Here is a 19,447-nt window from a genome sequence, read left to right as displayed (position 1 = left end):
ACACATGCACACCAAATTGGGCATTTAAAATCGCGAGCCAACTCTACTTCTCCTGGCATATTTCTATGGCTTTTCATTTCCAGTTTTTTATCTGAACTTTGGACCCTCAAGTACATGAAAATTGATTTGTTAAGAACATCTGATGCATTCCATTAGATAAATGTGTTTGTTAATAAGATAGTCTAAATGTAAATGTGAGGCTGTTTAATGTAATAGAAGATACACATATGAACGTGTGTATGTACTATTAATGTACAGTTCATGAAATAAAACATACCATTAAACTACTTTTATTTTCAGTACTTCTACTTTTCTTGAATTGCTGCTTTTTTTTCTGTGTGCCCATCCCAAATATTAACCCTAATATTCACCAAGAAAACTGCATAGTTAATTCTTTACACCAATTTTTCCCATTTTTTATTTTTTTGTAATAAACATTGATACATTCCTGGAAAATTTTAAACAAAGTAAAAACCAAAAATGAAGAGCCTTGCTTCTTTATCTCCCTTTTTCACTTTGAGTCAGCTGCAGCCCTGGTGAATTCTTGCAGCAGCATACAAGAGTTAAGTCCTTTAAGGGAGCTAAGCAACTCAACAGTGTCATCCTGCCTTCAGTTTATTTGCATGGGCAGCCTTCAAGTTCCTGTGCTTCCATAATTTCCACTCGACCATTGCCTACCAAGTTTCAATTGTATGTATTTACTGCCCGTTTTCCTCACCAGTTTTCCTTGTTACTCTTGATATTTAGCCCAATAACCTCATCCTGTGAAACCTTCTAATAGTTCCACTTAGCTGGCTTTGCTTTTCTGTCATTGTATTGGGTTTTTCCCTTTGTATATTTGCCTATTTTAATATTTTTTTTAAAATGTAATTACTTGGGCCCTTCTTTCCTTAGATAACTTCACAAATTTATTAATGTAATAAGAATATGTAGTAACATGCCTGTTCTTCAAGTGCTTGCTCATGTCCATTCCATTGTAGGTGTGTGCATGCCCCATGCACAGTTACCGGAAAACATTTCCCCTTAGCAGGTCCCGTAGAGCCGGCTTTGGCAACCCCTGGAGTTCCACGTACATGGCATAGTATATGAGGCACTGACGGCCCTACGCCCCCTCAGTTCCTTCTTTCCACCACTGACGATTACTGGAACTGAGTTCTTGCTTGCTTCGGTGAGTGTCTCTTAGCTGTAGTCTTTTGTTTTTATAAGTACTTGTTAAGTAGTTGTTTAGATAGTTATTAGTTACTGTTGTTGTAGTAGTTTAGATAGTCCCATTAGGGACCTCCACCCAGCATCGGGGTATGCTCTGATCTCTGGGCTTTAAGCCTTGTAAATCCTGTGGGGAAGGCCTTCCTGATTAGTGACCCCCCACGAAGACTGTTTAAAGTGCCTGGGGGCGTCTCATCGAAAGGACAAGTGCTGCATCTGCAAGGCATTCAGACCGAGGACTCAAAAGGACTGAGATATCCGTCTGAAGGCCTTGTTAATGGAGGCGGTCTTAAGACCGGAGTCAGAGCCGTCCCGCTCCCTTTCGGCATCAAGCACGAGGTTGGTGCAAAGTGCTCCACCGCTACCGACTCTATCGCGGCACTGGGCTTCCTCTTCACCACAAAGGAAGAAGCTTAGAAAACAGCGTCCAGCAGACGACCACTCCCCCACGTGGAAGAAGGCGAAGGACGCGAGGTCGAGTTCCAAGGAAGCTCAGAGCCAGTGCACCGAGCAACCCCTGCAAGGGCAGGTTTTGCCTGGGGCAGTAAGCCCCTCCGCAGAGCACCCCCTGACTCTGAAGTGTGGAAGGGGACCGCTACACCCTGCGGTACTGTCGAAGCTGGAGGCACTTCAGGCGGCAGCCGACCTATTGGCCCTGCCTGTCCCACGCACCCCGTCGGTCTGGATGGAAAGGGTGAGGGGTGTAGGGCACCCGCACTGAGGGAAAAACCTCCAATGGGTTCGCCCACCGTGGCTGCACATCTCCGCAAAACGGGACACTGTGGAGGAGATTGTTCCCACCGAGAGGCTGATCCCCTGAAGTGTGTTCTCCGGCACCAAGGCAGTCTCCAGGGCTGAAACACCAGTACCGGAGGAGCCCAAACAGCCCGAAGCATCACTCACGATTGCCGGCACCAAGGGAAGCAGCATCGATGAGTCAACGCAGGTCCCGCTCGGTATCAAGCAGATGCTCCCTGTCTGGAGCCCGACACTATTCTCGGTCACCGGCACTGATGAGTTCGCCCGCGCATGGGCGACACAGAACTCGGTCACCAACATCGTGGCACTCACCCAGAGAAAAATCCCGCTGACCGCGGGCTTCAGTACCAAATGGCTCCTGGTTGCCCAGATGCCGTTCCTGCTCCTCTTCTTGGTGAGCAGTCCTCCTCTCCAAATCGGTGCAGGCAGCGATGCTGCTGGTCACCAAACTCGTACTCCCAGTCCTCGAGATGTCGGTCAAGGGAGTGCCGGGATAAGAGGCGCAGACACTGCTCCCCATCCCCTCGGTACCATGAGATGGGGAGATGGTTGAGCTCCGGGCAACACTGGTCACCAGCAGGAGGGTCCGGTGATTCCAGGGAGGGAAAGGACCCAGTGGCTCCCCCCACCTAGCCTCTCTGACTTGAGGGGTAAGGGAAAGGTCCCTGCCCGGCCCTTCCAGGGCGTCCTCAGGGCCAATGGCCACCCCAGTGGCAGTACTGGAACCCCTGGGGTTTACAGGTGACTTCGGGACCCTACTCCGTTGTCTTGTCAGGGAAGCAATCAGGGGCCCCAGCACTGCTGGTGGAGGCCCATGACTCCGAGTCAGGGGAGGAGTCGGATCCTATGGAAGGTACATCTGCGGGGGCTCCCACACACTCAGCAGAAGTGCCAGCCCCTCCGGTACCAGATCAGTCATCCTCTTCCTCCCCAGACAATGCACTGGTGGCAGGACCATTGGCTCCCCTGGACAACTTTTGGGCACACTAGTAGCTCCTAAAAAGGGTGGCCTCCAACACTGAACTAGAGGGAGAAGAGCTGCAGGAGCAGACGGACGACCTGTTTAATGTAGTGGCAGTGGCGGCACCATCCCAGGTCACCCTGCCAGTGCATGAAAGGGTCCTAAAGTTGGTCAAAGGAGTCTGGCAAACTCCATCCTCCCTGCCCCTGACCTCGAAGAGGGTGGAGAAAAAATATTATGTTCCCGCGAACGGGTTCAAATACTTGTTCACCCACTCTGTGTGGAGCTCCCTAGTGGTGGAGGCAGCAAATGAAAGGGGCAGGCAGGGTCAGCCTGGCTCAACTCCCAAAAACAAGGAAAGCAAGAAACTGAACTTGTTTGGGAGAAAAAATTTATTCTACCCCCCCAGCCTCCAGTTTTGTGTCGCCAACAAACAAGTATTGTTAGGGACGTATAGTTATAGCATGTGGGACTCCCTCAAGTGTTTTGGGGAGGCCATACCTCTGGATCAGGCCCAAGACTTCTCCACAGTTTTGTTTTCCAAAAGCAATTGTTTTGGGGGACCATTCAGTAATTAATGCTTTTCTAGAAAAATCATTTTCTATTTTAGTGTATTGAAGAAAACATATTTCACATCTGTTTTCCGTAGTGTTTCCGGGTGCCCATTAGCCGACAAGACATTAAAATCCCTTATGGCTGCCAACTCTCAGGAGCTTAAGTAAGTAATGACAATAGAAAAAATATGATTGTCCTAGAGGAGGGCAGGACAGTGGCCATCTCAGACACAGCTGATCGGGGATCTCCATGCGCTGTTGCTCGTTGCTCCAGTTGTTCGGTGTCTCCCAGGAGGTACAACAGTCCATACAGGACCTACCGTTCAATGGGGCTGCACTCTTCTCGGAGCAAATGGATGTAAAGTTCCACAGGCTTAAGGACTCTCAGACAACTCTGCACTTGTTGGTTCTGTACATGCTGCAAACTTCCAGGAGGTAGTTTCAGCCCCAGCAGAGCTAGCAGCAGCCCAGGTTCCTGGCGCAGTGCTTCAGGACCAACAGGAGACGAGACAGGAATGTTAGGAGCGCAGGCAGGGCCCGCTTTCTTCCTTGACCGTGCAGCCTCTTATCTCCCGACACCCATTTTGATGGTGCGCATGAGGACAGCATTCCAGCTTTGCACCTGGATCCTGCATCCCCAACTTTCCTAAACAATCTTGCTCCTTTCCTCCTGGCCTGGGCCTATATAACATCGGACTGCTAGATCCTGGGCACCACTGGAATAGGCTATACCCTCCAATTTTCCTCTCCTCCTCCCTGCACCTTCTTGTCCCCGTCCCTCTTCAGGGACCCCTCTCATGAGCAACTCCTCTTACATCTTCTCATACTGGGAGCTGTAGAGGAGGTCCCGCTGGATATGAGAGGACGAGGTTTCTACTCCTGATATTTCCTCATCCCGAAGGCCAAAGGAAGACTCAGACCCATCCTGGACCTGCAGGGCCTAAACAGGTACATCAGAAGGCAAAAATTCCGCATGGTTTCCCTGGCCTCTATTATCCCCACGCTGGATCCAGGAGACTGGTATGCTGCCCTCGATTTGAAAGACACATATTTTCACATATCAATCTTTCCAGGTCACAGAAGGTTCCTCAGGTTCGTGGTTGGGGGTTCCCACTACCAGTTTACAGCCCTCCCGTTTGGCCTATCGTCAGCCCCCAGGGTGTCCTCAAAGTGCATGGCAGTGGTGGCTGCGTATCTCAGGCATTGAGGGGTACAGATCTACTCGTATCTGAACAACTGGTTAATCAGAGATAGGTCGATGGCTCAGGCCCAAGCCAGTCTGGACCTTGTGTGAGCCACCTGTCACAGGCTGGGCTTGCTAGTAAATGAACAGAAGTCTTCTCTGGTGCCTGTGCAAAGGACAGAGTTTATCGGGGCAGTCCTTGACTTGATGCAGGCCAGAGCGTTCCTGCCACAGGCATGGTTCAAGGCCATGTCTGGCCTGATCTGGAACCTCCGGGCCTTCCCCCTCACAACAGCATGAGTCTGCCTACAGCTATTGGGCCATATGGCAGTGTGCACCTATGTGCTCCGCCACGCCGCCTGAAGCTCAAACCGCTTCAGCTATGGCTGGCCTCAGCTTAGGTCCCAAGCAGGCACCCTATGGACAGGGTTGTCACAGTGCCTCCACGGTCCTGACCTCTAGAGTAGTAGTTAGACCCCTGAACGGTGATGGAGGGAATGCCCTTTGCAGACAGGGGCCCTGCATTGACTCTAGTATCAGATGCTTCAGACCTGGGGTGGAGGGTGCACATCAGCTCCGGTCACAGTACTCAGAGGACCTGGTTGGAAGAAGACCAGGGTCTCCATATAAATATCAGGCAGCTCCAAGCGATCTGGCTAGCATGCACTGAGTTCCTCCCATTCTTGAAGGGCAAGGCGATTCAGGTCCTAATGGACAACACCACCGCAACGTATTATATCAACATACAGGAGGTCGTTCCTCGGCCCTCTGTCTGGAGGCGATGGGTTTCTGGAATCTGGCAATAGGCCATAATATTCACCTGGTGGCCTCTCACCTACCTGGTATTAAAAATGCCACAGCAGACCGGCTCAGCAGGTACCTTCTCACAAGTGATCTCTCCACCCGTCAGTTGCCGACACGATCTTCTGAAGGTGGGGGTTTCCCCAAGTGGATCTCTTCACCTCCAAGAAGTGCATCCAGTTCTGCTGCTTTCAAGGGCGGGATGAGGGGGCCATGTGAGACGCCTTCCTCATTCCCTGGGTGGGGCGGCGGGGGGGGGCTGCTGTACGCCTTCCCTCCCATTCCGTTAATACACAAGGTCCGATTAAAGATCAAAAAAGACAAGGCGAGAGTCATTCTTATTGCACCCGCGTGGCCCAGGCACGACACTCCTGGAGCTGTTGGTCGCCCCTCCCCTTGAGCTACCAAGATGGCACGACCTACTTTCCCAGGACCAGGGTGCCTTCTGCACCCAGACCTGGAGTCCCTCCTGACAGCGTGGAGGCTGAATGGCTGAGCTTGGAGGAACAAGCTTGCTCGTCTCAAGTGCAAACCATACTGATGAGTAGCAGGAAGCCCTCCACGAAGTCATCATATTTGCCAAGTGGAAGAGGTTCACTTGTTGGGCCGCAGGCACCGATCCAGGTGGTCCTAGACTACCTGTTGCACCTCAAGCTTCAGGGTCTAGCTACTGTCTCAGCCTTCCATCCCCCGATTCACGGGAGATCGTTTTTTTCTCATGCCATGGCGGTGAGATTTCTGAAGGGCACAGAAAAGCTCTACCCACAGGTCAGGAATCCTGTACCAGCCCTGGGACCTGAATTTGGTCCTCTCTAGACTCACAGAGGCGCCATTCGAGCCTATGGCAACTTGCCCTCTTCTGCTACTGTCATGGAAGGTGGCCTTCCTAGTAGCTATCACGTCGGCTAGAAGGGTGTCTGAAATCAGGGTACTCACCTCAGAGCCGCCCTATATGATTTTTTATAAGGATATGGTCAAGCTGAGGCCTCACCCGGCCTTCCTGCCCAAGGTGGTATCACAATTCCACACCAACCAAGACATTTTTGTGCCAGCCTTTTTCCCAAAGCCGCATGCTTTGAGGAAAAGAGATGGTATACGCTGGATGTATGCAGAGCCCTGGCTTTCTACTTGGAGAGGATGAAGTCATTCCGTAAGTCCATGCAGCTGTTCATAGTGGTGGCTGAAAGGATGAAAGGCTTACCTGTCTCGTCGCAACGAATCCCCTCCTGGATAACCACCTGCATACACTTCTGCTATGAGCAGGCAAAGGTTCCGCTACTGGGCAATGTCACAGCTCACTCCACCAGAGTGCAGGCGTCTTCTGCAGCATTTTTGGTGCGGGTGCCTATGCAGTACATATGCAAAGCAGCTACGTGCTCATCGGGTCATACCTTTATGTACCACTATGCTATTGTGCAACAGGCTAGGGATGATGCCATATTCGGTCAGAACCCGCCTCCAAGGTACTGCTTGCAAGTTACCTACAATGGAATGGACATGAGCAAGCATTTGACGAAGAAAAGATGATTGCTTACCTTGTAACTGTTGTTCTTCGAGATGTATTGCTCATGTCCATTCCATGACTCACCTCCCGCCCTCCCTATTGGAATTGACAGCAAGAAAGAACTGAGGGGGCGTACAGCCAGCAGCGCCTCATATACCACGCCATGCACGCGGGACTCCAGGGGGTCCTGAAGCTGGCCCTATAGGATCTGCTAAGGGGAAAAGTTTTCCGGTAACTGTGCACAGGGCACATGTACCTACAATGGAATGGACATGAGCAACATATCTTGAAGAACAGTTACAAGAACAGTCTTTTTCTTATGAGTGTGGTGACTACAGGAAAAAGGAGGGAAAGAAATCTGCTGTGTGTTCAAACTGCAAATAGGCTAACTACTTTCCTGTTGGACAAGCCTTAATGTAGCTTTGCTGCTGCATTTCAGTAACATGCAAGAGCTCCTGCCTCTCCATGACAGTCTTTCCTTTCGATAAATTGTGCCAAATTTTACAGTGCCCATGTATGAAAATATGACTGTTCTCAAAGTACCCAGGACTGAGAGTCACTTTGTTACCCCCCGCCTCCAGCATGAGGGAGTCTTTTTTTTTTAATGCGAGCTTGGTGTTAGCTCCCTAACATCACCATCCTTTCAGCCATTCGTGTTCAGTCCTCTGGCTATACCTGCCTTAACTTCACCTTGCAGGGTAACAATAGGTGCACCCAGGCCCTGAGTGTCCCTTTGAAACATTCCCCTGCAATACCCGGCCCCTGACAATGGTTGCTCAGAGAAATTCCAGATGCTCTATGCCAGTGGTTCTCAACCTTTCCAGACTACTGTACCCCTTTCAGGAGTCTGATTTGTCTTGTGTTACCCTAACTTTCACATCACTTAAAAACTACCTGCTTACAAAATCAGACAAAAATACAAAAGTGTCACAGCCCACAATTTCTGAAAATTGCTTACTTTCTCATTTTGTCTGCATGATTTTTAGTTTCTACTGACTTCGCTAGTGCTTTTTATGTAGCCTGTTGAAAAACTAGGTAAATATCTAGCTGAGTTGATGTATCCCTTGGAAGACCTCAGCGTGCCCCAAGGGCTACACGTACCTTTGGTTGAGAACGACTGCTCTACACCCAAAAGTGCGGTGTACCCCAGTTTTACCTTAAACCACCACTCCTGTAAACCACACAGCCTTAAATAAGTCCACTTTTCTTTCTTTATAAGAAAGAACAAAGATTTAAAAGAAATAAGTGTGGTGGAAACGAAGATTTACAATACAAAACAAAGTAATCAAATGTGAACTTGAGTGTATACTTATCAATAGTTACTACTTCTATCTTACAAAGTAGATTTACCCCCCAAAGTTCAGTATGTCGCAGAGCTGGCTAGTTTCTCCATAACCCGGATCCAAATGTTCATAAAAGCACTCTTGCCCTACAAGGGGTTTCCTCAGTGAACAGAACCAGAGTGCTTCTCCCTTCTCTGTGTTATACTGAAAAGGATCTTTTGTTTTTATTCATAGACTGGGCAAACCCCTGTCTTAGTTGTAAAATGTTTTTTACCTTTAAGTGGTTTTGATTGTTTGTCAATGCCTCTGAGGGTTTCCCATTCAAAATCTTAGTATTGCATAAAGCTAAACTATTAAGCTTTGCATTGCATCACTGGCCAAACAGGGCAGGGTCACCACTGCCTCTTGCCCGAATGGGCTCACCAAGACACATTATCCCCTGATGACTAATTTCTACTCCACATCCATAAAACATAAATTCAGTATAAATACATTATTCTTTAAATATTACCCATACATATATCTCGCAGTGATTATGAATCTTGATGAGTTAAGAGCTTTCTGTAGATACTTTATAGGTTACTCTTTATGGCCTGTAAGCCGTGTTTGGTTTACTGAGTTTATCGGGTCTGTGTTCCGACAGGTTAATGATCCCCCAGAGTCAATAATGAGTCAGTTAGGGAATAAATGAGTTTTATTATAAAAACAGGAGTAATATAGATTTTTAACTAGTTATACTCATCTAAACAAACAATTAACTATAAAATATAGACTAATATAAAAGAATATAAAAACAATTAAGCACAAAACATAAATTGATATAAGAAAGTATTAAACAGGCAACTAACTATAAAGACCTAAACTAATATTAAACAGACAGTGGTTCCCTGCCTGGGAATCAAACTCTGGTCTCCCAGGTAGTAGACAGGGACACTTACCACTATACTACACAGACAATTAGTTAATTACAGGGCACAGAAGGGGGGTCACACAGACAGTTAACTGCAAGGCACAGAGGACAGTTAACTACAAGATGGAATGCTTTTACACAGACACACAGAGATTTCACCCAGAAAGTTAACTGCAAGGCACAAACCAGCAGTTAACTGCACGACAGAAGGATTTTACACAGACACACAGATTTCACACAGACAGTTAACTGCAAGGCACAAACGGGCAGTTAACTCTAAGGCACAGACTAATACAAAGGAATGTTAAACAGACAACGCAGCTGTAGAATATAGACTGATAGTTAACTCCTCACCACACAGGCTAATATCCACAGCATTATTCGATTCGGCCAGCAAAAAGACGTTTCGCGCTCGGGGGGGGGACACGGGAGCAGGAGAGTCGGGCCCAGATGATCAGGCTGGTTGCGATGAGGCTCTCAGTGGGGGCTTGGGAAAGACCCCTCTTTGTGGACTAAATGGGACATGAAGGGTTAACTGATTGGCCAAGGGATGGGATATGGGCTTCGTGCCAGCACCGGATTGGCCGGGGGACACTTGCAGTTTTCCTGGTTGCTTAGGAGTTTCGTCTCCCATGGTCAGTTACATTCCTCATATATGATGTGGGAGCCAAAGGTACAGCCGATTCCATGGTTACGCCCTAATAAGGTCAGGTCGTGGGTTGACTGTTAGCCCGAATGGATGGTGAGGGGTGGCCATATGCAGGAACTATGCTGCAACAGTCTGCAGTGAGATGTTTGCAAAGAATAAAAGGGGACTCTTTGCCAAGGAGCCTCTATGTTTCAGTAAGTTGCTACCAAAGGTTATGGTTGCAGGGGATGGACCACACTGAGAGTGCCACATTTAGAGCAGACGGCAAGAAACAGAGCAGGGATTCCAAAACTGGTGATTTATTCTATAATTAGATTCACCAAGCCAATAACGAAAGAGCTTCTGCAGTACCACACTAGATAACCAGAAGCCGAGCATAGTCCCCTTAGAAATTGTAGCCCCTGACTGCCATCCAGACAAACAGGTCTAATATAGTGAGAGGTTACTGAAAACCCAGTTCAGCAGATGTGAGGTTCTACTAATCCCAAAGGATCAGACACTTACCTCAGTGTCAATATTTATCTCAGATCTTACCCAAATATCATGCTGTCAGCCAATCCTTAGTAAACTAACTAAAGATTTTATTAATAAAAGAAAAGAAGAAAGTTATTCAATGGTTAAGGTTAAGATTTTGTCACGGTTATTTTTAGTAAAAGTCACGGACAGGTTACGGGCAATACACAAATTCAATGAAGCCCGTGACCTCTCTGTGACTTTTACTAAAAATAACAGGTAGCTGTTGGTGGGGAAGAAGGGACGCGGTGTGCAGCAACTGGGAGCCTGCCACCCACTCCAGGGTCCCCCCCCATGGTTGCTTGAGTTTGCAGGGTACACCTGTCATGGCCAGGAGCTGTGACTGGGAGCACCCGCAGCGGCTGAGAACTTTGGGGCCCTCTGCCGTCAGCCGCCATGGGTGGTGGGACCCTGGAGCTCAGAGCTGCCGTGGGCAGAGACAGAGCCCAGAACTCTGATATCCCCTCACTATCCATGACTTGGAACTGCGGGGCCCACCACCCACACCAGCTTGGGCTCCGGGGTTCCCCCACCACTTGCCATGGCTGGGAGCAGCAGGGTCCACCCCCCATGGCTGGGAGCTGTGAGGCTCCCTGCAGCGGTTGAGCGCTCTGGAGACCCCCACCATCAACCACCACAGGTGGTAAGAACCCCGCAACTCAAAGCCTCCATGGGTGGCAGAGAGACCCCAGAGCTCCAAGGTTCCCCCAGTGCCTGCAGCTCAGGGCCACGGGGTCTCTGCTGCTGCTAGTGGCTCAAAGCCAGGGGTCTCACCACCATACTGGTGGACAGCAGCAGGAATTCCTGCTGCGACTTAGAGCTGCAGGGGTCTCTGCTGCCTGCACTGCTGGAGATCCCCACCGTTTGCTCTGGCGGACAACAGTGGAGCCCCTGAAGCCCATGGGGGCTCAGAGCTGTGGCTGAGAGAGACTGCCTCCCTTCTCCCGCCCCCCCGAGCTTTGGGACCGTTGCCACATGTGGCAGCTGAGAGCTCTGGTCCCCACAGCCCCCAAAAGCTGAAAAGGATAATTTCAGAGATCCCTGGAAGTCACGGGATCCATGACCTCCATGACAAAAATCTTATCCTTATCAATGGTTAAGGAATCATACATACAAGCGATTGCAAAGTCCTCAGAGATCAGGTTTGTAGCAGTAATGGAATAGATTGCTAGCTTACAAAAGTTTCTCTGGTAACTTCCAAAATCTTGGAAGGTTCTCAGGTCATAGTTCAAAACACTCCTTTCAGTTGTAAGTCCACAGTCCAGAGAATTACAGTGGGAATGAGGCAAAATGGAGATGTGCGAGGTGTCCTTTATATCCTCTGCCATGTGCATGGAAATTTACTGTCCCAAACAAAGCCCACAGCCCCTGTGTATGGAAAGTTATTGGCTCAAGCTGGAGTCCAGGGTCACATGAACATACCACATGCCCCTACATGTTTTGCAGGGGGTGGCCATTGGCTCCGCGCTGTCTGAAGCAGCCACAAGAAAGGCCTACTGGGTAGGATGAGATTCTTCAATGGACCACTGTGAGAGTGGAGTGTCCTTAGGAGTCATCAACACTTAGATTTACATCATGGCTAGACAGTTATCTGGGTGGGAGGGGTGTCACCAAGGAACAAAATGAATGTTTGAGATACAAATACATAGCCAATATTCATAACTTCAGATACTTAGATGATATATGCATATAAGCAGGGTACTCATACTTAACAATTCATAACTTTTCTATTGATATCTTACATGACATACTTTGTACAAGACTGATGGAAATTGTGTAACAGTGGTAAGAACGGTGATATAAATAGTCTCACATTTCTTATACACATCATCACAACTGGAAACCATCAAAAACACTTCATTGAGCACCTAAGCCAAATCTGAACATCTTCATCTCATCTTCACAGATGCAAGATAAGTATATTTTACTACTCTACCTGTATCCCCTCCCAAAAGTTCACTTCTGTTAGCTGGACTCAGCACTAGATTTCTCTGTTCTTAGTTTTCATTTCAAACAGCGAGCATCCATGGGAAGCTGGTGTTCTAGAGTGGGAGGATTTTTAGGTTAAGGAGTTTGAGGCCTGGTCTACACTGCAAAGCTAGGTCGATGGAAACCACCTTCCATCAACCACATAATGTATGCGTCTCCACTGCCAGGTCCCTTCCACTGAGCTACCTAGCCATAAATGTTGACTTAATTAATCCACCTCCACAAGAGGCGTAGTGCAAAAATCGAAGTGGATGGGTCGACTGAGTGGCAATGTAGGCAGAATGTTGCTTAAATCGACATCATTGGCCTCCAGGAGGCCCACAATGCTCCTCTATGATTGCTCTGGAGATCATTTTCAACTCCACTGCACCGAGGCCACGTACACAGGAAAAAGCCCCTCCCCGGTCAAGCTCTGGGAAATTTTGAATTCCCATTTTCTGTTTGTTCAGAATGGAGTGCTCACCAGCACAGCTGATCATGGCAACTGAATGACCCAAATGTGCTTCAGTGTGAAGTAGACCTGAGACGTTGGATCTTATTGGTCTGTGAGGAGAAGAGTCAGTTCTGGCGCAGCTCCGATCCAGCAGAAAAAACATAGGTATCTACGAAGAGATCTTGCACGGGCATGTTAGAGAAGGGGTACAACAGGGACACTCAGCAGTGCCATGTGAAAATCAAAGAACTGAGGCAGGTGTACCAAAAGACAAAGGAGGCGAACAGTCATTCTGGTTCGGCACCAATGACATGCCACTTCCACAATGAGCTGTCTGTGATTCTCGGCAGCGACCCCATCACTGCCCCCAGATGCAGCATGGATACCTCTGGGGAATTTGGGACATGGACCACTGAAGATGAGACTGTGGACAAGGAAGAAGAGGAGAACGGGGGAGCAGCAGTGTGGGGGATCTATTCTCCCCAACAGCCAGTATCTGTTTTTAACCCCGGAGCAGTCCAGCCGGGTGCAGGACAGCATCATGACTGACTGTGATGCTGGAGAAGGTGCCTCTGGTGAGTATGGAATTTCATTCAAGGAGTTTGGGTTACATTCTCTAATGGGTTCTGTTTAATATGAAATAAAATATTAGGTATCAGCTTCTCTGTAGATGCTCCAGCTATGGAAAAGACAGTTTATGTGCAAAGGGATGGCCCAAGAATCCTCCATGGAGATCTCCAGGAAACTTTCATGGAGGTACTCTGCAATCCTTTGCAAAAGGTTTCTGAGGAGAGCTGACTTATTTCTTCCACCATGATAGGACATTTTCCCATGCCACTCCATTATTCAATCTGTTGGAATAATTGCAAAACACAGCATAGCAACATATACACCAGGTCTATACCCAGAAGCTGTAGCATCTGCTCCCTTTCTGCTTGTTACCCTCAGCAGGCTAATATCACATAGGGTCACCTATGGGAGATGGTGGAATTTTTCATTACATGTGCTCACATCGCAAAAAATAATGCATGTGCTCCCCAACCCAGGGTGGTTTCCGGGCCCCTCAACAACAGTTTCCCTAACATCAGGCTGTTATGGTTGGCATGGATTTGGGTATGGGTGTTAATGTGTTTTCTCCTGAGTGACTCTTCCCCCAGCCACTCCCAAAGTTGCATCGGATAAAAACTGTATTTTGGGAGGCTTTCTGCTGGTCCCTACTCATGTTGCTGGAGGAGTCGGGGTCTTGTCCACAAGACATTCTGATTTCCCAAAACTGGAAGCATTAGTCCTCTACTCACCATGGCTAGAACACCAGACCAGCTTATGGAATAGGCTGGGACTGTGAATCAGTTGTACTGGGCACTTGGCCATAATAAGGGGAGTGATTTATAAATATCAAGCTTGCATTTCACCCATGGTAAGTACTGACAATGGTTCCATTGTGCTTTGCATGCCTTACAGTGGAAAGCATGGCCTTCAGTGCATCCTCCACTCCTGTGAAGAGGCTGTCACAGATTAGAAGGCATAAAAAGAGAATTCAGGATGACATGTTCAATGAGCTAATGAATGCATCTGAGACAGCTGACACGGATCTAAGAGCCTGGAAGATTTAATTATCCAAAAAACTGGACAAGGACATGGACGTGGAGAGCAGCACAGGAGCATGAATGAGCATGTCACACAGGATGAGATGCTGCGGATAATGAGGTATCAATCAGACATGTTGAGGTGTCTGGTTGAGCTTCAAGAACAGCAGCAGCAGGATAGACTCCCTTTGCAGCCTCTGCCGAACTGCCAGCAACAATCGCCCTGTTCCCAAGCCCCCACCTCCAAGCATTCCAGGAGGAGAGTGGACAGGGTGCAATATATGCTCCACTCAACACTAGGGGAGGGTAGTAAGAAGATAAGGCCATTCTAAAACCTGTAAATGTGCAAGCAGCACGGATAAGCTGCATTTGTTTCTCCCCTCCAAATTTATTACAAAGATAAATTATTTTCCTTTCCCTTTACTGTTACGGTTGTGCAATAAAACTCTGTTTGTGTATTGAAGTACTCTATTTATTACAGTCATGGGGGTTGTGGAGGTAGGGGAGGTGCAGGGACAGTGATGCAATGGGGGGATGCTATGGGAAAGCACAGCACAGATAAGTGCAGCACATCACTGTGGTTCATAACAGAAACATAACAGGCCCTGAGACACAGAGCTCCTTGTTGGGCTCTCCTTGTTGCACTGGTATCTGGCTGCTCCAAGTGTGCGGCCAGCCTATCTACCTCCACGATACAACCCAGCGGAAACTTCTCTCCCTTTGTCTCGCATATATTATGGAGCACACAGCAGACAGAGATAATAGGGATATTGCTTGCACTGAGGTCTAACCTAGTGAGCAAACAACACCAGCGAGCCTTTAAACATCCAAAGGCACATTCCACCACCATTCTGCACTTGCTCAGCCTATTATTGACCTGCTCCTTATAGCTGTCCAGGTGCCTGGTGTATGGCTTCATGAGCCATGGGAGCAAGGGGTAGGCTGATTCTCCCAGGATCATTACTGGCATTTCAACATCATCAATAGTTATTTTTGGTCTGAAAAGGAAATCCCTGCTTGCAGTATTCTGAACAGACCTGAGTTCCTAAAGATCCACACGTCATGCACCTTTCCCAAGCACACCACATTGATGTCTGTGAAATGCTCCTATGATCCACCAGTGCTTGCAACACTGTGGAGAAGTATCCCTTTCTGTTTATGTACTCTTTGGCAAGGTGGCCCAGTGCTCAGATGGGGATGTGTGTGCCATCTATCACCCCACTGCAGTTAGGGAACCCCATCACAGCAAATCCATCCACTATGTCCTGCACGTTTCCCGCACTCACTACTCTTCTTAGCAGAAGTCTATTAATGGGGCTGCACACTTGTATCACAGCAGATCACACGGTGGATTTACTGACTCTGAACTGATTCCCAACTGACTGGTAGCTGTCTGGCATTGCTAGCTTCCACAAAGCAATGGCCACTCGCTTCTCCACTGTCACAGTAGGTTTCATGGTAATATTCTTGTACTTCAGGCCTGGGGAAAGCTCTTTGCAAAGTTTCTGGAAAGTGCCTTTACACATGAAAACTTCTGCAGTCACTGCTCGTCATCCCATACCTTCATAACTATGCGATCCCACCAGTCAATGCTTGTTTCCTGGGACCAGAAACAGCACCCCACTGTGTTCAGCTGCTGTGTGACAGCCAGCAGCAACTGGGAATTGTTTCATTGTATGGCTTGTAGCAGGGCTGCCTGAGTTACATTGCAATTTTCTGCACAGCGGCTCCTCTCTTGGTCCTGGAAATACTGCAGGGTAACTTTGTAATCCTCATAATGAAAATGCAGAGCTGAGCAGGCTCCATGCTTCTCGGGCAATGGTGTACGCAATGGCTGAGGCAGGGTTTCAAAAATAGACGTGAAAAAGTATTGGTTTGGTTGCTGTTGATATCAGGGGAGAGAGGAATGGAGGAAACTGCATTATGGGTGGCCGAAGCCCTTCCCAAAAGCCACTCCAGCTAGTTGCACTGTGGGATACCTACCCACGATGCACTGCACTGTTCATCGATACAAGCGCAGCTGGCAAAGACGCACTCCCGACACAATAGGCATGATGTGATCACACCTGACTGACTTCATTAGTGCAGCAGCTGGATGTCAACTGAAATTAAATCGACTTCACTTTGCAGTGTAGACATACCTCGATTGAGATTGTAGGGGGAGGGAAGGCCCAAGAGTGAAGAAGGCATTCTCAATTCATTTTGAAATATATTTGATAGGGATTTGCTGTTTTAGATTGAGGCAACAAGTCAAAGGCCATCTAAGGTCATTACATGGGCACTTACAGTGCAATCCACAAAGCAATTTAGCTGTCTAAATTCCATTTAGGCATGAAAGTCCCCATGCATGGCACCACTTTGATCCATGAAACTCCCACTTGGCTTCTGCCTACGCCTGTAGGTGTCTATACTCACTTCAAGCTTAACTTTCTGCAGCAAAATTCCTTAGGCACCTAAATTTTAGACCCTGAGGCATGTGTCCTGCTGTTCCACTCTAAGTCTTTGGACACCTACCTTCTGCCTAAGCCCCAGAGCAAGTCACAAACTGTGGGAATATAGGCATTCAGCTGCCTAAGTCACATTTGGGGACCAGACTGGTAAATGGCCTGTAAGCCTATGAGATCAGATCCCATTCAAAATCAAGGAGGTGCCACCACCCACCTTATAACTTTTAGCCCAGTCATTAGTGCACTGACCTGGGATGTGGGAGACCCCAGTTCAATTCTCCCTCTAGCAAAGAAAGGATTTGAACTGGGGTCTCCCACTTCTCTGGAGCATGTTCGATCCACTAAGCATCAGGCTATTTGGATGCATGTGTGATGGTGGTAGTGGCTCTCTCAATCTCCCCTGTTAAAGCTGGGCCAGAGAGAGAGAGTGGGAATAATTCTGAAGTCCAGTGGTCAGGGCACTCACCTGTGAGGTGGGGGATCCTGGACTGTAATTATGAGAAACTGGATATGTACATTATGATGGGTCTGCTCCCTACAGTGTTGTTGCCATAGTGTACCAGACAGCAGTACAGTGGGAAACATAGCCTCTGACTGCACTCCCAATTGCTGCCTGGTGTGATGAGGGAACAAAGGGACAAATGCTGTATGGGACAGACCCAAGCGCATCACAATATACCTATCTAATTCCTCATAATGTTACTCAAACACAACCTTAATTCTGATCGTAACTGTGGTCTAAGCCTGATCCACAGATCTCAGTGTTTTACAAAAGGCTGAGTACTATCATCACCAAAATTACACTGAGCCAATTGAAGAAGTCGGAAAGGAAAGAACAAATTTCACTCCCAGAACTTGGTCTTGGCAGGTAACTTAAAGATAACTTGATTTTTCACACTATTATAAATATATTTAGGTTTTAATGCAATAAATCTAACATTCAATGATTTAGGATAATTAAAAGATTTTATCTCTGATTAAGAACTATTTCATATCCTTTTAAATCCATAATAAAAGGCTCTACTTTTTTAAAAGTTACACTCTCCCCCAAGCAAAACAGCAATGGTTAAATCAGAGGACCAACAGCATGGTAACAGTGACCTGATTTGTTGGAGACATAGTCCCCACCTCCTTTTGATTTGGACTTTAAACTGTAACTGAAAGAGAAGTGGTTGCCGTGAACAACCTTGAGAGGGAGTCTGAATTTCCTCAATTTTTTTTTTTAGTGGTGCAATATTTCATACAAAGGCTTGCAGTTAGCATTTATACCTGGCTTCTTAGCCTATAGAAAACTTTGACCCAGATCCTGCAAATACTTAAGAACATGTATAGTGTTCAATGAGGCTGCTCATGTGAGTAAAGTTACACATGTGATTAAGTTCTGGCAGGATTGGAGGTCATAAGAAAAAGATCATGGACAGAAAAAGGGGTGGTCAAAGGGAAGCCCACTGCATTCTATAATAGTCTATGGCTGTCATTTTTTATGCAGGGATGCAGCTGTAGAGCTTACATTTCCCAGTGTTTAATGCTTTATCATGATCTTAGTGGAGGCTGCCTCATTCATAAATGGGACCTGCTGTACATAAAATCTGCTTCATTTGAAGCTAATTTGCTGTGATCTCCATGCCCTCCCTCCCCTTAATTTACCCTTTGGTTGGGCAAAGTTTTGGGAAACCCTGGACTAGAAGAAAATATTCTATACATCTGGTGTTAGTTATGGATGAAATGCTTTCTGTAAAAGGACAGTTTACTTTGTCTTCTCTTGGAGGAATTTCTGTGTTTAACATCTGATCACTCATCAGCTGACTCCATCCTATGTACCTCAAATCTTGCTCATTAAGGGGATAGGGATGGAGAAGATTCCATCATATAGCCCTATCCAGGCTTGTCTAGGGTCATGTCTACACTACAAACTTTGGTTGCTAAAAGTTATGTCACTGTACAGCAACCAAAGGTAGTTAATTTCTCATTTGCCTGCATAACTGGCTGCTTTTATCAGCACTGCACATATTCACCAGGAGTGCTCGTGTTGATGCAAAGTGCGATGCACCATGAGAAGGTATCCCAGGGCACAATGTCTTATGGGAAATTTCACAATGCATTGTAGGGGTAGAAATGAGTTGCCCAAGGATCTCTGGGAGCTAGGGATCAAGTTCCCAGCATACAACATTCTCCATCCCATTGGGGCATGGGATCCTACATCCCATAATTTTTGTGCCCTTTTAAAATTTCACAGATCCATGTGTCATTTTTCAATGTCTGCTATCAATGGCAGAAGCATGAAGTCTGCTGTATTTTGCACTGTTCTCATGAGTACTGCAAATACAGCATGTTTGTGTTTGCAGCCCCATGGGAAGTACTGCAACTAAGAGCACATGACGATTCCTTTGAAGACAGTTTGCTAAGGGACATAGTGAAAAACAATTCAAGGTTGCTGGTGGTATTCGCAGAGCAGCTATAGATGATGGAGTGCAGCTTCTGGGTCCGAGAAATGAGCATTGACTGGTGGGATTGCATCCTAATGCAGGTTCGGGATGAGGAGCAGTGACTGCAGAACTTTTGGATCCAAACAGTCATATTCCTGGATCTGTGTGCCAAGCTCACCCCAACGCTCCACTACACGGATACAAGAATGAGAGCTGAATTGACAGTGAGAAGCGAGTGGCAAT

The sequence above is a fragment of the Emydura macquarii genome, unplaced genomic scaffold (genome assembly GCF_026122565.2).
Source record: "Emydura macquarii macquarii isolate MOO-44397 ecotype Brisbane River unplaced genomic scaffold, CSIRO-AGI_Emac_v2 contig_1477, whole genome shotgun sequence".
Lineage (NCBI taxonomy): Eukaryota > Metazoa > Chordata > Testudines > Chelidae > Emydura > Emydura macquarii.
Note: the sequence above shows the minus strand (reverse complement) of the source record.